The sequence below is a fragment of the Lichenostomus cassidix genome, chromosome 6, assembly GCF_008360975.1.
Source record: "Lichenostomus cassidix isolate B80296 chromosome 6, HeHo_3.0, whole genome shotgun sequence".
In the NCBI taxonomy this organism is placed as follows: Eukaryota; Metazoa; Chordata; class Aves; order Passeriformes; family Meliphagidae; genus Lichenostomus; species Lichenostomus cassidix.
Window position 1 is genome coordinate 9,118,405 of NC_139487.1, and position 21,581 is coordinate 9,139,985.

General features: G+C 39.4%; 1 long non-coding RNA gene across 1 annotated transcript in view; it reads left to right on the plus strand.

Annotated features, from left to right (window-relative positions):
* The window catches only part of LOC146435159 (uncharacterized), a 74,932-nt gene extending 68,508 nt beyond the window's left edge, over positions 1-6,424 (plus strand). The window contains exons 3-4 of the long non-coding RNA XR_014853068.1: positions 5,812-5,905; positions 6,234-6,424. This is a non-coding gene — a long non-coding RNA (uncharacterized LOC146435159). The remainder of the gene's footprint in view (positions 1-5,811; positions 5,906-6,233) is intronic.
* Positions 6,425-21,581: the final 15,157 nt, after the last annotated feature.

Below are 21,581 nucleotides of genomic sequence, written 5' to 3' on the forward strand. Positions count from 1 at the left end.
TCTCACGTTGTCAAAGAAAGAAAACCAAAAATACACCATTTCTCTTACTGACACCATCAACTTTGTGAGGCTGAGTCTTTCCCAATAAAGGACTTCAGCAACGGACTAGCCTTCTGTGCAAATAGATCAGGACAACCTCCTCGTTGCCAAAAAAATGTGGGTGGTTGATATGGTCCAAAAATCTAGATAAGCAAACAAAATGTTCACCAACTAGAAAAAAGGCAAGGCAAATCAAGAACAACAAGATTAATTCACAGTTTTATTCTTTATTGCCAGGATAGTGGAAAGAATACAGCCAGCTCTTGCCTTTCAATAGTGTGTTTATAATTTCCAAATGTCAGGTGGTAATTCCCTAAAACATGCCAACTTCATCACTTGAAGCTGTCTGGAATTTGCTGACCATCTCCCTCTGCAGCTGAGTACCTGGAGCATCTAGTGCCTTCTCTTTGCTTTTCTGACAGTCACCTGCTGTACCAAATAAATTGTGGTATTTCATAATTAGGGCTCTCCCCCAGAAAACTCCCTGTTGAGCTGCAGAAAGAGCTTGCTTACACATTTAGTTTGGTATTCCTTCCTTTATGACAGCATTCGGCAAGTTGTCCAAATTGGCATTTGTCCAATGGAAAAATTGTCCAATGGACACTAAGAGTGTTCCCTGGATGTTTGTGAAAATTTTGGAAGTGTTGTGCCTCCTTCCATGTCTCCATCTCCACGATCCTCTCCCCTGTCAATTGGTGCCCATGGAGCTCCACAGAGGAGTCATTCCCCTGGAGCTGTGCACCTCCAATGGCCCTCCTGGCTTTGTTTGCAAAATTGCCAGGTTTTTGCATGTTCAAATATCAATTCAGGTGTTTGTTTGCACAGATGATACACCGTTAACCTCATCATTGTAAGGCTCATTCAGAGCTGACAGTCCAGCAGCAGTGCCTGACTCTGTCAGACCATGAGAGACATTGGCACAAGGAAAGGCTCACAACTCGATGGAGCATGGTGCTTTTCCATTCCCCAAGACAAGGTCTGGGGCTTCTCCCAGAGCACTGTCACTTTTGTCTTCAAGGCTACTCTAATGCCAACAGGAGTCTTTTGAGCAGGGAAGAAGATGCATCCCAGAAGAGCAAAAAAAACAAACAAAAAAACCCCTAAAAAAACAACCAACCAACCAAAACACCCCCCCCAAAAAAAAAAACCAAAAAACCCCACTTCAAAATGAAGACAAGCAACAATCTTCCTGCAAGAATGTTGGAAAAAAAGAAACACTTCTTCCTACCTGAACTCATGATCTCAACAGGCAGCAACGCTTTAGAAGCATCTTTTCTTCCCTGTTTAAAAGAAATAATTCAGCCGGAAAATTTTGGCAAAGTGAGACACTGTCTGAAACAGAACATTTTCAATAGATTGCATTAATGGAAAAATCAGAGCTCCAGCATTTTCAAGACTAAAGTTGCATTATTTTTGTCAGGGAAAATAAGATAGACTCTTTTTCTGTCTCTCTCCACTTTTTGAAGGCACATGAAGATGTCTTTCTAGATCAGATTATTTTCACTCTTTTTGTTTCTTTTCAGACAAAAAATGTTCTCTCTGATGTTTTCATGTTTCTTCAGAGAACAACACTAATTGGCTTCCATCACAAGAAAATAACTCTCTAGAAGAAAAAATAGTGTCTGTTGTTCCTTTGTATCAGTTTTATGTTCCTTAGTTGCGTCAGCGCAGAGGATGACTGATTCTGTTTTTTGAGAAAGGGTGCTGTTCCTGCCTAATTTTTATTTATTCATTATTACTGAAGGTAGATAAGAAATAAATAGAGGTAGTTGAAAATACTTTAGTTGGGAACTGTATTACATTTTATTTTCTTTCCTCGGAAATAAATTGGTTTTATGATTTTTTTGTCTCCTTCAGGCTTAGTTCACTTCACTAGTCACAAGAAAATGTTTGTGACACAAAAAGTGAACAGGAAGGAGACTAAATGGCTCCCACACATAGACAACAGGAACGTGGAAGTTCATGTGCATAGGAAGATCTTTTTTTTTAACATTTGCTTTGATCGCTTCAAAGTTCTGTTTGCAGAGCAAATGTCACCTGAAAACAGTAGTTGAGAAGGATGATAACCTACCATTTTCATTGTAAAACCTCAAATAGTTACTCTTAGAGTAGTTTGTCTTCCCATTGTGACAGAGGTTTCATCTACCCTACACAGTGCTGCAATGTTAATACAGACCCAGAGAGTTCCTGAGCTGTGTGAGCTCAGCCCAGACTCTGCCTAGAATGAGGAGCTTCAAAGTAGATACCAGAGGATATAATCTTGGCATTCCCAAGAGCCAGAACCATTCTCTAACCAGTTTACTGTTTGGATAATAGGATAATCATAATTTTTTTTCATAATTTTTGGTAAACCCCAGATGGCCAAGCAATGGTTTGTGGGCTCAGATGCCTCTGGTGAGCTGTGCCTCTGTTTTAGGATTACAGCATCCAAAATGCAGAGATTCCAATGCTGTCAGGGTGGTGTGGAGAGAACAAGGATCAACCACAGAGTAATACAGTCTGAACCTTCAGCCTTGCATTACTTTGACTGCTTAGGACACACTGATGTTAATGTGGGTGTATTTCTTACCTTTTGTGGTTCCCCTAATAATTTTCATAGCTGCTTGTTTTAGAGCTGATTTTTATTCTCAGATTTTTGATGCCATTCTCCCAGAAGTTTTGGAGAATATCTCTAGACCCAGGGACTCAAATAGTACCACTGATTCAGGAAAAAGACTACTGGACCTTGGATGCTTTTCCATGGATGCCTTTTCTATGGATGCCTTTTGTGCCTCTTGATGCATTCTGGGACTCTATATAAAAGCAAGTAAAGGGCCTTCTTTATCCATCCATTCTGCTCAGGGTCAAAACTTCAGGTGTCGTAAACTGGAGAGGCTCTGAGAAAGTCAATTGCTGTTTTCACATTAGTGTCAGTGAATATCTTTTGTTTTGCATTTGCTGCATGTTTGGCCCTACTTTTGTAAAACTGCCAACTCCAGAGGAATTTACACATTCCTCATTTTTTTTGTGTTTCCGAGACCCTAACTGAAAGGAGGTGAAAAAAAGAGATCAAGTTACATCTAAAATGCCCACATATATAAATCCCACACAAATTGATCACTTATTTGGCCATGTTCTGATGGATTATGAAACTCGGGTCCCACTCTATTTAGCAAACTGATCTAGAAATGTCCTTGCAGCTGAGAATTGTCACCAGGCTTTTCTCCAGGCAGGACCAACCTGAAATCAGCTTGGTTGTCACACAACTGAATGAATGCCAAGTCTATCAAAACAAGGGAATTTATAAACCACAAAATACCACTGGTTCATTTAATCTCTGAGAATGATGAAGGCATTTTCAGCAAAGGAAGATGAAAAATTGCAGCCACGTCACCAACTATTCCAATCAGTCACCATTTGTGCTCTAGGGTACATGACATTCAGAGGAAGGACTTATTCCTGAACTAAACTGCTGTTCACTTCATACCCTAAAGCACAAAATTAGATAACTTTTAATTTTATCCCAGCTATTATAACTGCACCTATCCAATCCTTTTATCTCTGCTGTGACATTTTCATGTCTCATTATTCTACCAGTAACTTCAGAATAAGGCAGATGATTTTTGTGTTCCTGGTGCATGGCCATACAGAAGCCTTGTGACCAGCTGAGTTATTGGATAGCACACCAGAAAAAGCTCATTCATCATCTCTCTAGAGGAAGAAATTTGCTTTATGACAAAGGTTATTATTAGATTTTATCTTCAATTCAGTAAAGTATCAGAAATACCATGAGAAGTGCATTTGTGGCTCTGCAACTGTTAATGTTTTATACATAGGGTGAATAAAAGGACAAAACTCCAAGCAAACCAGAATTTTATAATTACATACATACAAATTACTAACATCCTTGAGCATCAGAAGCATTAATGCAGTGAGAAGTTCTCAGCATAATTTCCTTTAAACAAAAAACTCAAAACAACAAAACCTGTATTGAACCTTTGTCATTTTGAAGACAATAGTGAAAATGAAGAGAGATGTAAATCAAATAAAGATCATATGGGACATCCTTGGGAAATCATCTTAATCACTTGGAATAAATCCTCAGGCACACACTGTATGCTGGGTGATTAAGATAGGCAGAAACAATTACTGTTGAAAAAGTGGATCAGAAAATTGTTGTTTCACAGGTCAGCCTGAAAAGACTGAAAAAATAGCTTGAAAAAAAAAATATTGCAGAACAGAAAAATAGTATCACTTGCTTTAGTAAAAGTTTTGGCAAATTCAATTCAGGTCAGAGAAGCAATAGTCTCCATGAAAGGGAGTTAAATTGGAGGGAGTTAAAACAAAACCAAACAAACAAACAGAAAGCCAAATAAAAAGTACAAGCCAAAAAACCCAGGCCAGCTCTGTAAATGTTCTGACAGTGCAGCATTTAACATCAAAGTGTCTTCCTCAGGCTACTGAGAATAGCAGCACCAGCTGGATATTTTATAATGAGCCTAGACAAAGAAGAATAATTAATAGATACTAAAAGGCTAAATTACCTGCATAACTACAAGCAAAATAACATTTTGATATTCTTTTTTCTCATCTGACTTGGCAACCTGTTTTGGGGAAAAAGATTGCTCCTGTTTGGTAAAAAAGACATGATATCTCCTGGTTTGCAGAAAGGTTTTGAACACAGTGTCACAAGTTTTTTAAAAGCCCCATCAAGGCAGTGGAATATCTGGAGGGAAAATCCATGTGATCTCCCTTGTGGTGTCCCTCATCTATCTTCCCCTGTGCTTTTGTTTCTTTGGAGCTCTGCCAAAGTACACAAATTGCATTTTTCTCTGTGCAAAGCACTGAGAGTTCCTTGGATAATTCCACTCTATACATACAAGGAAGGTCTAAATGATTGAGGAGGCTGAGTCTCACCAGACTCCTGAAGCCCTTTGACACCTTTGCAATATGCTCTGTTTTCTGCATGTTCAGCTGCTGCCTAGAAGGTGTGATTGCTATAGAAGCTTGCAAAGCCTGATTTCTACTTGGTCATTACCCTTTGACAGGATATGCTGCCTTTGTGCAGAGGTGTTGTCAAAGAGTGGCTGAAGGGCTCTTGGGCTGCCTAAACCTCCCTGAGAGAGTTTGTATTGCTGAGCAGACATCACACAATGTGGGATATCCCTTTGGTCAGTTTGGGTCAGCTGTCCTGGCTATGTCTCCTCCCACACCCACCCCATCCTACTGGAGATGGGGGGAATTCTGGAGAGACAGTGCTGATGCTGTGCCAGGACTGCTCAGCAGTAGCCAAAACACTGGTGTTGTCAATGCCTTTCCATCTACTGATACAAAAGCACAGCACCAGGAAGACTGCCTTGGGAAAATCAGCTCATCTCAGTCAGACCCAATACCCTGTCATGGGGAGCTGACAGCAAACAGATAAATTAGAAGCATGGGTAAAACGTGAGTTTAGAATTGGGCCAGGATGTCAAGGAGAAAAACTGTGTTAGAAACACTATTTGCTAGAGAGAGATCCTCAATAGGAGTAAATGAGAGAAGGTATTGTATTATCAGTACTAAGAACAACTTGATATATGGCATGGAACAAACTTATTCAGCATTTTCATTTTTTGAGACCATTTATGTGATATTTCTACTGTTATATCTAAGCCACTTTAAGGAGTAGAAATGCATGCTGTATCTCAGTGCACAGAGCTGGATCTGTTGAGTGAACACTGCTTTATTTTTAACCTTTCCACTTCCATCTTTAGTGTTCCCTCTGTTGATATAATTCTGTTTTCTGTATAACAGGACAGCAAGGTTATCAGCTGAGGTCACTACCCTAATACACAACATGCTGCACAGAAGAGGAACATTCTAGAAATCACATCCTAGCTACACAAAGGTGAGCAAAAGACAAAATCTTGGCCCTGCTCACCATCTGGTGAGGTCACCACCAAACCAAGCTCAACTAAACTCACTAACTTTTACAAAGAAACTTGACCTAATCCAAGATCAGCCTCTGGGATCCCAGAGGATCTCACACCCTGAGTATGCCCTTGTCAGCATGCTGTGGCTGCAGCCACACAAGCCACATGCACAGCGTTGGGGTAGGGAGGATTTTAGATCCTTCATTGTCAGTGTGGCTTTCTGTCATTTGTAATGCACACTGGTGAAGCAGATTTCACTTTATGTGGGAGTCAAGCTTTCCACTCATTTTTCTATTTCACCAGGCTTGCTTAGGTGGAGGAGGACACATTACCCTTGGAGCAAGAGAAAACATACACTGAAGTGAAAGCAAGTCAGAGAAACCTGTGGGTGAAGAGGGACTGAGGAGAGGAAGGAGACAAATTGAGCTGGACAGCAGCTGGCCTTTGGGAAGGCAGAAAGTACATAATCTCCAATATATTTTTCATTTGCAATGCTGAATATTCTGTTGTATTAATCAGTGGCCACTTGGGCAGCAGCAGTACGAAAAAAATAAGAAATAAAAAAGAATGTCCAGACCAGCATGGTGAGGAATTAACCAGTCTTTGAAGCATAGTAATGAATTAATTTGTTACAAAAAATGTGAAATAATAGAAATCTGTTCTCTCCTCTCTTTATGCCAGAAGGGTTTTAATGTTGTGTTCTCTTTAGTATTCACATCTGTCAAATAGAAGGGTTATGCACCTTTACTGGACAATGTTTAAATGTCAAAAATGTTTGCATTGCTGACTTAAATTAGTGATTATTTTTGCAGTAATCTAACCCATTTGTATGTGATGCACAGCTGTACTTTGAAATTGAGGGCATAACAGACCTAAGAAGTTCCCAAATGTGAGGCAAACACAGTAATACTCTGTCCCCAAGCCTTTGGATCATGCTCATTTCTCACTTGAGGAATTAGACATGGACGTGTGTTAATTAATGTCTCTCGTCCCCATTCAAATCCTGGTATGGCAGAAGCATTAAGGAGAAAACAGGAAAGCTACACAGGGCAGTGTGTTTCATCATTAGCATCTGCAGATGTAGACAATTATTCCTGACTACTGAAAATGCAGCCTCACATAGCTTTGGGGTAATTGCTTCCCCAGAGGTAACCTTGATACCTGGCTAACTTTCTAAAGGAAATGTCCTGTTTCTCCAGTACAACATTGGACTGAATGTGGAGGTGATTACATGATATTCTACAGCCTGTATTGATAAGAGATCAAACAAAATCAGAAATGTCTCTCTGCCCTTAGAAAACAAGCCTCTATCTCTCAGCAGTTTAATCTGTGCCTCTTGGAGGTCAAATAGTGGTTTCATTCTTATAATTTATGATGTGGTCACATAAGTAGTGAATCCACTAAGTTTGTAGTGGATTTGCTCAGTTTTAAACACCAGTACGGCAGATAGCAAGGTCTCTGCTCTTGTGTTCTTCTATTTCACAGCAACAATTTGAGAGATAAGACAACACAACACCTGGATGACAAAGAAGAATGGGCAAAGGGAGAAACTTAGAAGGAAAATGATCAGATCAACTCAAAAACAGTAAAGGGAGCCTTCAGGAAAGGGTTAAAGTGATAGAGCTTTTCAGTGGTATATGACAAGAAAAGAATAAGATTAATCACCCACTCATAGTCTGAGTCAACATAATGAGACTGGAGTGGATGACTTCTGAAACATCAGTCTTAACTGAGTTCTCTGAAGGAAATTCAGATGTCCTCTCCAGTTGGGGGAGTGTGACAGCCATGAACATGCTGCTGTAGTTTCTGATACTTGCAAAAGTATCATTATTATGGAATATCAACACACAATACAGGCAAAACTCTCTGCCAAGTGTTTTTCCATCCTTTGTGGTGCTTGAAGTGCCAAATGCTGTTTCAGCAGATTTGCTTTAGAGTGTGTCTCACCCCTTTCCTCAAGAAGGACACTCTGTTGGAAATACTCCAGGCAGAGAAACTGATCAAAAAGGAAATCAGATTTTATCACTAGAGTCCACTTGTAACTCAGGTTGAGTGTGCTGCTATTATAAGTGGTTCGAGATTTATGCTGGCCAACAGTGCAAACAGCTGCTCCTTGCTATTTCAAATGACTGCTACCAGTTTTATTGTTCCCAGGCAGGTAAGCAAAGTGCTGTGAAAAATACCAGCATTTCAAACCTGGACTGCTCAGATAATGCACATTACTGCCTCAGGGTCCTCTTATTGTCTATCCTTGCAAACAGCTGGCTACAGCTCTTGGTAAATAATATCATCCTGATGAGTGTGAGAGCTGAGGGACACCCAGGGGTGCAGAGGAAGGTTTGTGCCCAGCTCCACCACCAGCTCCTCCTGGCTTTGCCATTTTCTTGCTCTCTGCTCCAGTTCTTTCTTGGTGAAAGAAGGATAAAAATTACTTCATTCTTTAGCAAGTGAAATGTGTGCTGGCTACAGCTGAACACCTCTTTTGCCCTTTTCAGGCCTTTGTGCTGAATGGGCAGCTAAGGACATGCAGTGGCACTTACTTCATCTACATTTCTATTATGTTCACTTTGGATTTCACCTCCTGCTGCAGAGTTTTTGTGGCAGACAGCATATGGTGCTGTAGTACCTCAGAAACCACCTGCTGTACTAGCTGCCTGGCACAACCACTGCTGCTACTCCTGTCAGACATAGTATTTTAGCCCTTTAGTGTTGGATTGTTTTAAAGAATCTGACAGGCTGTCACCCAACAGCTGGTCTTTTCACAGGTGCCAGAAAATTAATCTCCAAAAGGATCCCCGTTTCCATCAAGGATTTTGTGATAAACAACTGTCTAAAGCAACAAATTTGAAAGGGGAGAAGCTTCAGCAGCAGGGTGAGTATGGCCATGGGCAAGTGAAGTGTTCTGTGCTCACCTCTGCTCCTCAGCCACCTCTGCTTTCCATCACTTCACACGTCAGTGCTGACCAGTGCAGAGCAAACTCATTAATCCTGCTGGTAGGGAATTAAAATCCCTGTGTTGAAATCACATATTTACTCACATCTCAACTTGAAATAATCGCAGTGCTTGGCAGAACTACTGCTGATTACTTTGTCTGATCACAGCCTCAATTAGTGTTACGCAAATTTAGTGAGTAATGTTGAGACTCCAGGACAAGGAAGCAGCAAACAGAATGAAGCACAGGGCTAATCTCCAAGGAGCATTAGCTCTGTGCAGAAACTCACTGACCCAGGGCAAGTCAGCCACGCTGCAGACTTGTTTAAATACAATGTGGATACTTATTTACCTTATTTACTGAGCAACAAGAAGTTAATTCCATGTTACACCCTGCTCTGATCACTGATGAATGAGAAATCCTAGAGAGTGTAATTTAAACTCTGATAAATATTTATCTGTCAGACAACAAAAATGGGAGAGACGGATCTTAATCTTCTTACTCATAAATGAGTAATGAATTTGAGAATCCACTCTTTCAAGCCTCTCAGAAGATGTGGTTAACAGAAAGTCCTGAAGATCTCTACTGAAAAACCCAGCCTTTCCTATAAAAGTGAAAAATTTCTACCTTTTAACTTCCATTTAATTTTCTTTTCATGTTTACAGTATGTTTCCAGGCAGAGTGGCTTTGCAGATCCCTCAGCCTGTCCTGTGAATAAGGTCAGAGGAAGACAGTAATTTCTCTCTCACATGAGGACCACCTTCAACTTTATATCTATATGGGGATATATCAATATCTGTGCTCTGGACCAGTTTTATCACTGTCACAGAGGATGCCATCATCACCTATAGTAATGTCTGCTTCGCTCAGCAATATGATGACAAAGAGCCTCAGTGATATCCCTTTGAGAATGAAGTTTGGATTTTGAAAAGCAAAATCAATTTATGCTCTCATGCATACTCCCAGATTATGGGAGCATTGTTATGAGATCACCCATAAGAGTTAGGAAACAGATCATTAGAGTAATTCACTCGATATCGTTATGCCAAAGTTAATTCACTTTTCAGCCATGTAATAAGATCCCACAGGGTCATTGCTTCTTTGCTACATCATCAAAAATAATGAGATTCATTTTTCTCAGTTTATGTGGAAATAGACACTGCCTCTTATCATCCCCAGCTGAGTGAAATCAAAAACTGCAGTAGTTCCTTTCTTGAAGTTTTCTAAGGTGAAAAACCATTTTTTACAATGTAAGATTTAATGCATTAATACAAGAGATTTGGATTGTCTCTCCCTGACAGTTGAATCTTTTATCACTAGCAGGATGCGCAGACAGATGAACAGCTGTGAAAATAAGTTTTCTTGCATGTTATTTCTGAAAAGAAAAGAAAAGAAAAGAAAAGAAAAGAAAAGAAAAGGTTATTTGTCAGATTCGTTAGTAAGAGAAAAACAGGACACAAAAAACGTGCTAAGACAAAAATCAATTGCCATCATATGTAGTATAAATCAGTAAGTTTTGCTTATGTACCTGACAAGCACTGTCTTAAAACATGAAGCAAGGCAGAGAGACCATATGTTGCTTGAAGGGTCTATCAGTTTAGGAAGGGCATATGCTGAGCTCTTAGTAAGGATGGCTGTGCAGGTAAATAAATGTTCCTTCACCCAGGGTAACACTCACTATTTCAGCAGCTATCCTATCCTATCCTATCCTATCCTATCCTATCCTATCCTATCCTATCATATAATAGGTGGGTTTTTAATTTATTAGGTTATTTCCAGTGGTATGCACTGTTCATCTCTCTGACGATATCTAAGTTACATTAGACCAGATACTGCATGACTATTTTTTTTACCAGTATGGATCAGCTGATTCTTTGGAAATGGAGGAACTGAAAAACACTGACATTTTCAGTTAAGTAAAATGTCTGTTAGAACTACTTTTTTTTTTGTTTTGTTTTTGTTTTTTTTTTGTTTATTACAGCATCACCTTTTACACCATTTCACACTGTGCAGGACTGTGTTCAGGAGCCTACAATTCATCCCAAAAGTGTATAGAGTCTGCCACCACTGTTTACACCCCAAGCACTGTCAGGACAGAGAGAGATGATAATAGTGTAGAAAACACAGAAAACCTTTCAGTCTACATAATCAGACATGAATGGGGCAAGAGTTAAAGACAACTGGAAATACACAGAAAATATGTTTTGTTCAGCAAGCATGAGGATGAAGTCTTGATTTGCTGGTTTTTATTTTTGCTAAGTGTTGTAAGGTCGAAATATGGAGGTGCTGCTGACAGAAAGGTGTCCATTGAAGGAGAATATTATTTATTATAGAGGAAATTTTAATTTTCTGAACAAAGGAAAGTGGTTTCACAGCAAAGTGGGACTCCTTGTTTCTGTGCAGGGTATTGTTTGCGGGGTCTCCACACAGAACTCATTACCTCTCTGCCCATGCAGAAAACCCAATTCTTGGTCTGGACTGGTGCTATGGGTTTTGCACTCAGCAACCCAGTTAAATGCAATGCTAGCAGATACTCAGGAGGCTGTTAATTATGTGTCCTGTTGGCTTTTCACGATGCTGTCATACAACCCATGGGGGAACTGAAAGTGCACAGCTCCTGAGACACTTCTCTGAGACAATAACAGATTTATGGAACCTCCTTATCCTTCAGTACTGAAGGGCAGCTGGTAGAAGTTGACTTGCTCTGACAGAAATCCAGGAGAAAAGCAGCTGAGAGGCAGACCCCTTGGGAAGCACCCATCACATTTCCAAGCACTGTCTGTCTCCATGCAGCACAGCTTCCCCTACTAACAATATGTATAATTCCAGCACCCAAGATTCCTGTGTTAGCAGCAAGAAAACCTTATGCAAATTCCACTCTTGTGGGCATCTTCATGAAAGAGTCACTGTGCAGGAGCTTGCTAGTCAGGAAATCTGAATTTGAATGGCAAGTGTCTCCCCAGTGGCAAATTTGCAAAGTCACACTGAATTTTAGTCAGGCTGCATTAGTTTGTGCTGGTAAAGGAACTGGTTGCTTCAGCTGACATATTATACTTCCTAACTTAGGCAATATCTGAACACAAAAAACACTCCTTGTATGTCAGCTTACTAAGGAGTGATTAATTTAATGAATGCAGTGTAATTAATGTTTATTATGCCATGCAAAGATCTTATTGCAACAAGCCAGATAGATTTTTCTTTCTCCTGTAACTGTAGCAGCCTGATTGCATTTGATCAATGTAATAAAAGGTACAGCAGACTATAGGGTTAGACTATATGCTAAAGGTATATAACTTGCTGCCCTTCACTGGGAACCTGAATTTCCTATTTACAAGTGCTCAGAGCATCAGGCATGGACATCCTCAACCCTCAGTTGGGCTTGATCCTATTCTAATTGAAACTAGAGTAAAGACGGAGCAGCTCATTTCAAGACAAAGAAATTTCATTGACATCAAAATGGTAAAGCCAGAAAGAATCAGATCTTGCTATCTGGCAGTATTCCTCCTCAGTTCAATGGATTTAGAAGCATTTCTGGCAGGACTGAAACATGAAATTAAAATAGGCTGTAGAACTCCCTATTTTCAGATGCAAAGACAAATAAATTTGAGCAACTCATGCAGATCATAAACCACCTCCATAGTTCAGAAGATCTCACAATGAAAATGTTGACTATATTAATGAATCCTGTGCCTGAGCAGAATAGAGTATAAAATGAATATGTATCCAAGTTATAAATAATAAATAATAAAGTCAACACTAGTTATATCTTTTGAACTAAGATGAAAAAGAAAATATTTAAACATGCATGCAAATATAAATAATGAGGAAAAGAAGGTACCTCAAGCTGCATGTGCTATGACAGCTCGGGTTCAGATAGCCCAAATGACACTTTAATTGTATTAATTTTCAACAGTGTGAAGATGTCTCCCAGTATTTAAGGATAGCTGCCTTACCGAACTTTGATAGGATTCTTGTAGGCATTTCCATCTCTCTAATGCTTATATTAGATATGCTCAATTTAGTCTCTCTCTGTATATTAGAGAGAATTTATCCCTAATATGCATAAGAATAAATTTTCAATTTTTTATGGCACATAATAATAATCTCCAATATCATAGTTCTCCCCGTAGACTAAAACAAAGACCTCACATCCTGAGAGCTTTATCAAGGTTTTCAGTATTCTTGTTCTCACCATTGTTTGAGGCTTTTTGCTTCCTCCTAATTTTCTCAAAGTAGAATCAGAACCAGAATGGCCTCCAAAAAACACTGCCAACATCTGCAATTCAATCATAAGCATAATCTTTGTTAAATGACCTACTTACACTTAGTTGGCAACACTAGCAAAATAGGCATCTCTCCACAGCCCACAAAACAAAGCTGCTCCAAATCTGACGAGAAAATTTGGTGGTAAAGAAGCTTCTTATCTCTGCATGAACATGACATCCATTAAATTGACTTATCAATCTACTTTTCCCTGGAGATAACAGCAGAACATATACAGACTACAGCAGAATCACGTTTGGCCTTTTGAGTATGTAGGCTCTTGCTATTACAAATTATGCTGGCATGCTGGGGAAAGGACTGTGGATAGGGTATTGTTCCACCATATGAGTCAAACCTGTTAAAGGATGTTATGAACAAAAGAGGAATCCACTAAAACATGTACAATCTCATTTTATATCGAGCCATAGCTGTATTAGTTGAGTTTTGATACTCAGCTTATTTTATATCTTTATTTCTCACCTAAAAACACATGCTTAATGCTACAGCTGTGGCTCGCTGTGTAGCAGGGATCCCATCAGAATCGAAATCTCAGTGCCAGTCACCTGCTTCATTTATTTCTTGCTGTGAGCCTAATGAGAAAACAGCCAGAGCTACCCTGAGAAGCTGAGAGGAGAAATATCGCTTTTCCAGAGGTACCAAGAAATTCAAACTGTTCGGAGCATGAGAGACAGTAGGAACAACTGAAATACCTAGAAATACCATTGTGAAAGGAATAATCATCTCATTCTCAGTGTGATGGACTTAGATTGTACATGTCAGAGCCAAAGGAAGAAATAAAAAGGGAATTGGGCAAAAATTTACCCAAAGCATGGGGAATTAAAGTTTATCTAACGGCTTCAGCAGAAATTCCACTGCACCAATTTTATTCACAAGTTCCCTTGTGAGCAAAGTTCTCTCAGAATGCCCAAATAAAGTACACCCTCAGGGTTTTTTATTAACTCCTAAATGTGTAGCAGAATTGGTGTCCCAGAGATTAAAAGTGCTACGGATGATCATTTTGGGAAGAATATGTGGAATAAAACATCATGTTTATGTAGGAAGATGGACATTAAGACAATGGCAAGCTTTGGCAGAAGGCACAGAGTGAGGCAGCAGTTCTCATGGCTCAGTAGATACCTATTCCCTTTGTTTGATTATTTCTTTGGTCTGCAAAGTCAGTAGAAAGTGTTGTGGGAGGAGCTGGTTGAAAAATAATTTTATAATCATAAAAATTAGTTATGATAATAAAAAAATTGGATAATACTTACTTTACCTATAGATTTTTTAGAGCACTTGAACTTTAGTAAAAACTTCAACCATTGTTGATTAGAACTCAGCTTCTTTTGGTGGAGCACAAAATACAAGAAGATAAAAAGAAAGGTCTATATTCTTATGGTAAAGCCATTTTCCTACTGTGAGAGAAAACTAGTGATAAATTGCTGTGTATTTATGACCAGTTATTCTTGGTACTTCAGGCACTCTAGGGTTGTTCAGGAGGTTTTATTCTAAAAAAGCAATGACATATGCTTTCTTCAAATACATTAGTAGGAGCTCTCTAACAGTTCTCCTTATATGACTAAAAAGTGGGTCATAACAGAACTCTGTGAACATTGCCAACATTAAAAAAATGCTTTCTGATCCCTATTTGGGGAAGTGTAGAAAAAAAATTAGGATATTTTATCCTTTTTACTCTGTTGAATGTACTGAGACACTTCAATACTTAGTTGCAGTTATTCCAAATTATATTTGTGTGTCCTTTACAACTGAAATCTGTTCTATTCTATTGCTACTGGGAGAGATCAGTATTGGTTTAACCTGGGAGACCTTCAGACGCTGGAGAGGCTGATGGCAGCATGAGATGCCAAGACAGCTATTGCAGCAGAGCTGATTCCAGAGGTTCTGGGAGAAAGGATTTCCCATTTCCTATCAGTGCCATTTTCCCTATGTCAGCAGTACCAGCCTTTAGCTTGATCAAAGGCCATCACATTCAATAATGTGAAAACTCAAAGAAAGACTTTCAGTCCCACAGAAGAACATTAGCAGTAAGAGCTGTCTGACTTAGACAGCATGTTGAAGTTCAGTGGTGACATTGTTCTTTTTAATGAGCAAATAGCAAGCAAATATAAAAAGTAATTTGCCTGTGTCTGCCAGGAAAGTGTCTTACAACAAAAAGAGTAAGGGTGGTTGCTCAGCTGAACAGAAACAGGAGTTTATCTGAGCATGGGAATCCTCATGAAAACAGCAATCATCCTGGCATTGCTCCCAGGCAGAGCAAGCTGAGTGGTAACTGATCAGGTGAATAATATAAAAAATTATTATGCTCTGCTGTTACAAGCCTGGTGGGTGATCAAATACCTCTATTGCTCCTCCCCCACCTGCAGCATCATCTCAGCTAATACAAAACATTGCTTTTTCCTGTTGTGCCCTAATCTTACCACTCTGTTACAACAGGTTTTGGGCCAGGTTGGCTTCTAGCAATGCCAGCTTTCAGATGTTTGTCTGTTTGTTTTCATGCTCAGTTCCACTCACTTTATAAGGTTGTCAGGTCATTCTGTTCTTGCTGTGTTGCTGACCACATTCTTGGGTTTGACACCAGGGCCCCTGCACAAGTACAAAGATTCCTCTTCTATACAGGACTAGGATCCAATTAATGCATCTTTACAGAGACTGGAGGCTGTGTTGTACAGCTGTAGAGTTAGCCACCTAGGTCCAAATGAAATTTTATATCCTTTGGTAGGTTTAAGAGGTAAGAAATTGCACAAAGCCTGGGGAAGGAAAAATGGAAAACCTGGCCTTAATTATTTTGAGGCCATTTATCATTTCTGCCTCACACAGTTTTTTGTCCCACATGGGCTGCAGCATCTAATGTAGACTAAGATGAAGAAGAACTGAGTGGCACTTGATCAGGTTAGAATAACCAAGCCACAGAGACAGATAAGGATTTCTACCTTTGTATCACACAGGGGAAAAGGAAAAACATTTTTATTTCACTTTCACACTCTGTAGGATGTCAGACTGAGCTTCTTTTTAGGATATTCAGTGAGAGAATTGAGTGCAGAGGTAATGATACCTCAGTGGGAGATATGCCTCAGTGAAGGAGGAATAAAATCTGACTGCAGGCTCCAAGGTGTATGTGAGAGAAAGCCCAAATTGTAGGTGTGGATGTGCAAAAATGAGGAAGAGGAGAGAGGTTTTCTCTCCTCCCAAATGCACTTTGTGCAGCTTGTCCAAGGATTCAGGCCCAGCTGTTGTCAACAAAATCCCACCTGCAGGAGAAACAAGGATGGAGTACCCAGAAGGGACACAAAGCAGCTCATCCACTTGCATATGTGTCAAAGCCTTAAAATCTTTTCTAACAATGATCTTACTTCCCACTGCACCTGGGACCATTAGAGGTATTCTGAGTACTTTTCCCAGCTTGCTTCCCTCAGCCACAACTTTTAGCAGCTCTGGAACAGTGCCATGATGATTCATTTCAGAAAAAAAGGGAGAAGTTGAAGAAGAAAATACATATATATACTAAATAAAAAAAGCTTCTTCTTGTGTCACCAGGGGTGCCCACTGGCATTGCTCGGTATTGATGCAGCTGCCATGTGCCTGTGCCTTCACTATCCGAAAAAATAAAGAGACTTGTAAGAAGTTAGGCCAAAGTCATGCTTTGGATGGAAAATAAGTTTTCTTCTCCACCCTGAAAAGGGAAAAAGGCAAATAATTTCCATGTGGGGTTTGCCATGCTTTTTATTAAATATCTGCTATAGTTAGTGTATACTTTGCCCAATTTTCAGATTACTACACATGAAAAAATTATTCAGAACAACACACCTGGCTACTTTCTTGCCAGGCCTCTCAGTGCTTTTTTTCCCCACAATCATTTTGATAGGAACCAGATTGTACAGGTATTAATGGAGTTTAGCAGGCAGGGGCATGACAGCCAGGCTTGCAGAACAATGTCTGCTCACACAATGTAGTCTGGATATTCCTTTCAACACATTTCTGTTTAGCTTTGTTTTGCAGCCAGTAATTCTTCCCTGTTCCCTACCATGGTGACATGAGAGTCACATCCCCAGAGAGATGCTTTGGAAGAATTCTTTAAAAAGAGACAGTCTCCAAGTAGTCGTGATGAAATTTTAATTCTTTTTTTTTTTCCTGGCAGTTTCCACCCAAGGATAGGAATAAACTTGTTAAGCTTTATCTTGGGTATTATGTGCCTAAGGCAGGAAAACCTTATGGTCCTTCCCTTCTTGGACACAGCAGTGAGTGGCTTCCAGCCCAGAGCTGGTGCTGAGTGCTGTGTGCACCTGCAGCCCCACTTGGATAAAGTCCCAGGAGGAGCACTCTCCTCTCCACAGCCTGCTGAGAGCTTTGCTCCTTCAGCCACACACTGGGAGCCCTTTCCCTGCACATTTAGCAGGGCTGAGTGTATAAAACTGAGGTCCAGAAATGGGACTCCAATGCCAGGTGTCCCCAAAGGTCACCCCAGCTGCCTCTTTGCAAGACCACTGCCTCACAGTGCTTTTCTGCAGTGCTGCTCTGATGTCTCCAGAAAATATTGTGATAAACATATACAAAAAGGACTTGTTATTTCGCACCTTTAGAGGCATCACAAAGGATGTCTGCTTTTCAACCTTTCTGTCATCTTGCTGTAGATATGTTGGGAGGAAAAGACCTTTCTTCTATAGAGGGAAAAAGAGGGAAAAAAACCCACTACAATGATGATTAAAAAACCCTTTAAACTCCCCCCACACAAAGCATTCATACCAAAAAACATTTTTTACAGCAAAATAGCTCATTTATCCTGCACAAGATAAAGCCATACATAAAACAATAGCATTCTGCCTTTTGAAGCATCTTGTATTTTTGACAGCCTTAGCCCACAGCCTTTGATTAGATAAAGGCCTTAATATTGCATTACAGCAGAATTACCTACATTATGGCAGCTGCTTGTTGCAATTGTGTTGACACGACTGGCTTCTTGTGTGAATGTATTCTGGTCTTTCTAATCTCTTTAGCATCAGCAGCAGGACATTTTATTTGCAATTGATTTTTAAATTTAGGAGTAATTGAAGTTTAAGTGCAGTTACCTTCTTGCAACGGGGACAGGTTGATACTGTTTAAATCCTAATTAAGCACTGATTAAAAGTGATTGCATTGCCAGAGTGAGAGAGGGCTACAATTTGTTTCATTCTTAAAGGCTCAGCATAGAGAATTAATTGTATTTCCAGGAAAACAGATCAACATAAAGAGGAAGAAATTAAGAGTTCATTGTTGAATCATAAATTTCCTAGTAATTTTTGGAAGGTGGACAAGGTAGACTTAACTTTGCAAGCAGATCTTGTTGACAGCGAGGATTAGTCATTTCATGGTTTTGGCATTTGATGATAGAAGCTTTACCTACCATCACTCATACTAAGTTTTGCTAAAACAGGTAATGCAGAAATGGGCTTATTTTCGTGTAATCCAGTCTTGTAGTGATCTGGTGTTTGCTTCGTTTTCAAATTTAATAATGAAATGACAGCCTGCAAATTGTTCTCATATTACAAGTAGCATAAACAAAACCACTCACACTTTTCCTATGAGCAGGAGTCATTTCATAAGCACCATAAAAAATATAAGAAAGCAGGAGGGAAACCAGAGCAGCAACATACACCTCTTCAACAGTGACAAGGCAAAATATGGAGTTTAAACACATTATTGCTGGGAGTTCTGGATCTGAACTTTGTGACTGTCACAGGCAATGTCTGAGACTGGTCTGAATGATCCCCATGTTTTTGGAAGAACTTAATCCAGACCTGTGCCTGTGTGTGGTATTTTTCTAAATAATATTTTATTTGTGGTATTTTATAAATAATATTTTATTATTTATTTAGACCCAGGTAATGTTTGTAGAGTAAGTTCTGCTGTTGCATCTGATTTCTCATTGATGGAATGTCAGCATTCCCAATAAAGTGTAAAGGTAGTACATGCCAGCATCATGGTGGCAGTTTAAAGGGTTTTTTTAACCTTGTTGTGGGGTTTTCTTTCCTCTTTCTTTCTCCATAGAAAACAGTGGATTTCTTTATTCCTACCAGTCTATTACTAGCATGAAAACTTTCAGTCATGGCCAAGAGAAATGGCAAACAGAAGTTGCACTGTGCCTTGGCTCATCTCACCACCGTTTCAGACAATGCTTTACATCACTGTTGGTTCCCCAGGAGACAGAGAACTCCATTCCTTTCGTCAGGCTTTGAGAAATCTCCCAGTATTTCACTGCCAGTGCAGAGAGCTCTGTTAGGCTTCACTGAGGGGGCAATTAGTTATAAACCACATCAGTATTAGCCAGAACTCCAGAAAGACACACACAGTTCATCCACAGGTTCCTCTTTTTAGGCTATTAGCTTTTATGGGGTGGTTCCAATGTGTAGAACAAGTTGTCACTGGGAGACCACTGTGGTACAGAACTATGAATTCTGCAATATTCTTCATATCACTTTACCAAATGATAGATACAGCCAGTTCCCATTTAGGTGATCACAGAGAAAGGCTCCAATCCAAGCTTGTTTTCAGCCTTGCTCCTTATGACAGCAGGGCTCACACATTACTCTGTGTGTCACTGAATTACTTTTGAACCTTTTTAGCCTATGTCTCCCCAGTGTAGCAGAGGAGGTGAGTTGCCAAAATAACTTCGTTCCCATAGAATTCGCAACTTCAGTCAAAAACAGCAACCCAAATTTCATCAGCACCATTTTTTTTCTGCTGGAAGGAAAAAGCCCAGAAAAACAGCAGAGGAGAACTTTATGATTACATAAGGAGAATATAGAAAATATGTATTTTATTCATTTGTAATCCATTCACGGGGAGATGCACATCCATAAAATAGCAGACATGCAGGAGCCTCTATTCTTTTTATCTTAAACTTGTCAATTATTAATGAAACACCAGGGTTCAAGTCAAAAGAAAAATTCTGAATTATGGACTAACTAATGGCTTGACTCATAGCAATAACAGGAAAAGCAGTCATCAAAAAGTGTGCAGCTTCAATCGAAAGGTTAGATTTACCAGGGTGAATGCATAGCAATTCCACTGAAATAAAAAACTGATCCAAAAAATGAATAGTTAAATAGCACTTGGGACAATAGTCCTTCAAGAAGCCACTATCATTTTGAGTGACTCTGGAAGTCAGCGGACTGTCTTCAGGCACATACTTGTTGTATTGAAGAAAAAACATTGGTAATTCTGAATTCTGGTCATGAGTTTAGGTAGCAATTTCTGTCTCCTTAGTGACATTCTATTGTGGGTGAAACATAAACAACTTCAATGGCTCTACTCAATACTTGCTTACTGTCTGTAGTAGAATGATTTTTCCCAAACCTTTCTTGAACCATAATGATCACCTAGGGAGCTCTGAGTGCAGTCCATCCTGGGCACTGGCCCAGGATATTACAAAATAAAAATGACTTTGCTATAATTCCTTTTATGTGCATTGTTTTCTCAATTACATGATTTATAGAATGTTTCAGGCTCAATTGCTGCATTTGAGAAGATGAAGGAAAAGGGCAGATCTAACACAGGGTGGCGTGTAAGCCTGAATTTCTTTAGGGAATGCTGTTCCAAAGCCCAGTGAAACAAGTAAAGCCTTTTTTTTTTTGCACTGTCTTCAGTGGGATTTATGGAGGTTCAGAGGACATTTACAGGTTGCAGAGTATGAATTAGAATCATGGAAGTGTTAATGTGCAATATATGCATAATAATGTAATGATGGTTAGAAATCAATATTGGCATTTGTCTTATGCAAAAGTTATAGAATTATGCTGCTCTTGGGATTTAATGCAGAGTTAATATTAAAAAAAAACCCAGGGCTAATGTTTTTCTGTGCTCCAAGAATTAAAAGATTTCTAAGACTAATCAAAACCTTTCACACACTCTTTTTTTCCCATGTTGTAAATGGATCAAAAGTCTGAAAATGTAACTGAAGTTATTATGTTTGCATGAATATTTTACAATCTATAAACAAGGCCTTTACTTTGTAAGCAACTTCTGTATGGAAAAAAATCCATTTCCCATAAAGAATTCACAGGAAGGATTGTATGTTCAAAATGTACTTTCTATTTTCTTCACCTCATTTGGTTGTCTGACCCACTTCCTTTTCAGGAAGGAGGATAACTGAAAACATATGCTTACTGATACAATATTTTCTTTAACTTCTTGAATTTCAGTAATAGGGAGATAAATTTGACTCAACATAATCTAAGGATAGATAAAGACTTTTGATACAGCAGGAAAGCTTTCCACAGCTTCAGAGCCAACAGAATGTAACAACAGAGCTGTTTCCCACATCTCTTTCTGCATCAGCTTCTTCTCCTGACCTGTACCCAGAATATTATGAAGGCTCCATCAAGCATGGCTGAATCCATTAGAGGGAATGATCTGAGTTTATCTGTTGTGGTACAGCCCAATACAGTTTTGTGATGAAGATTCT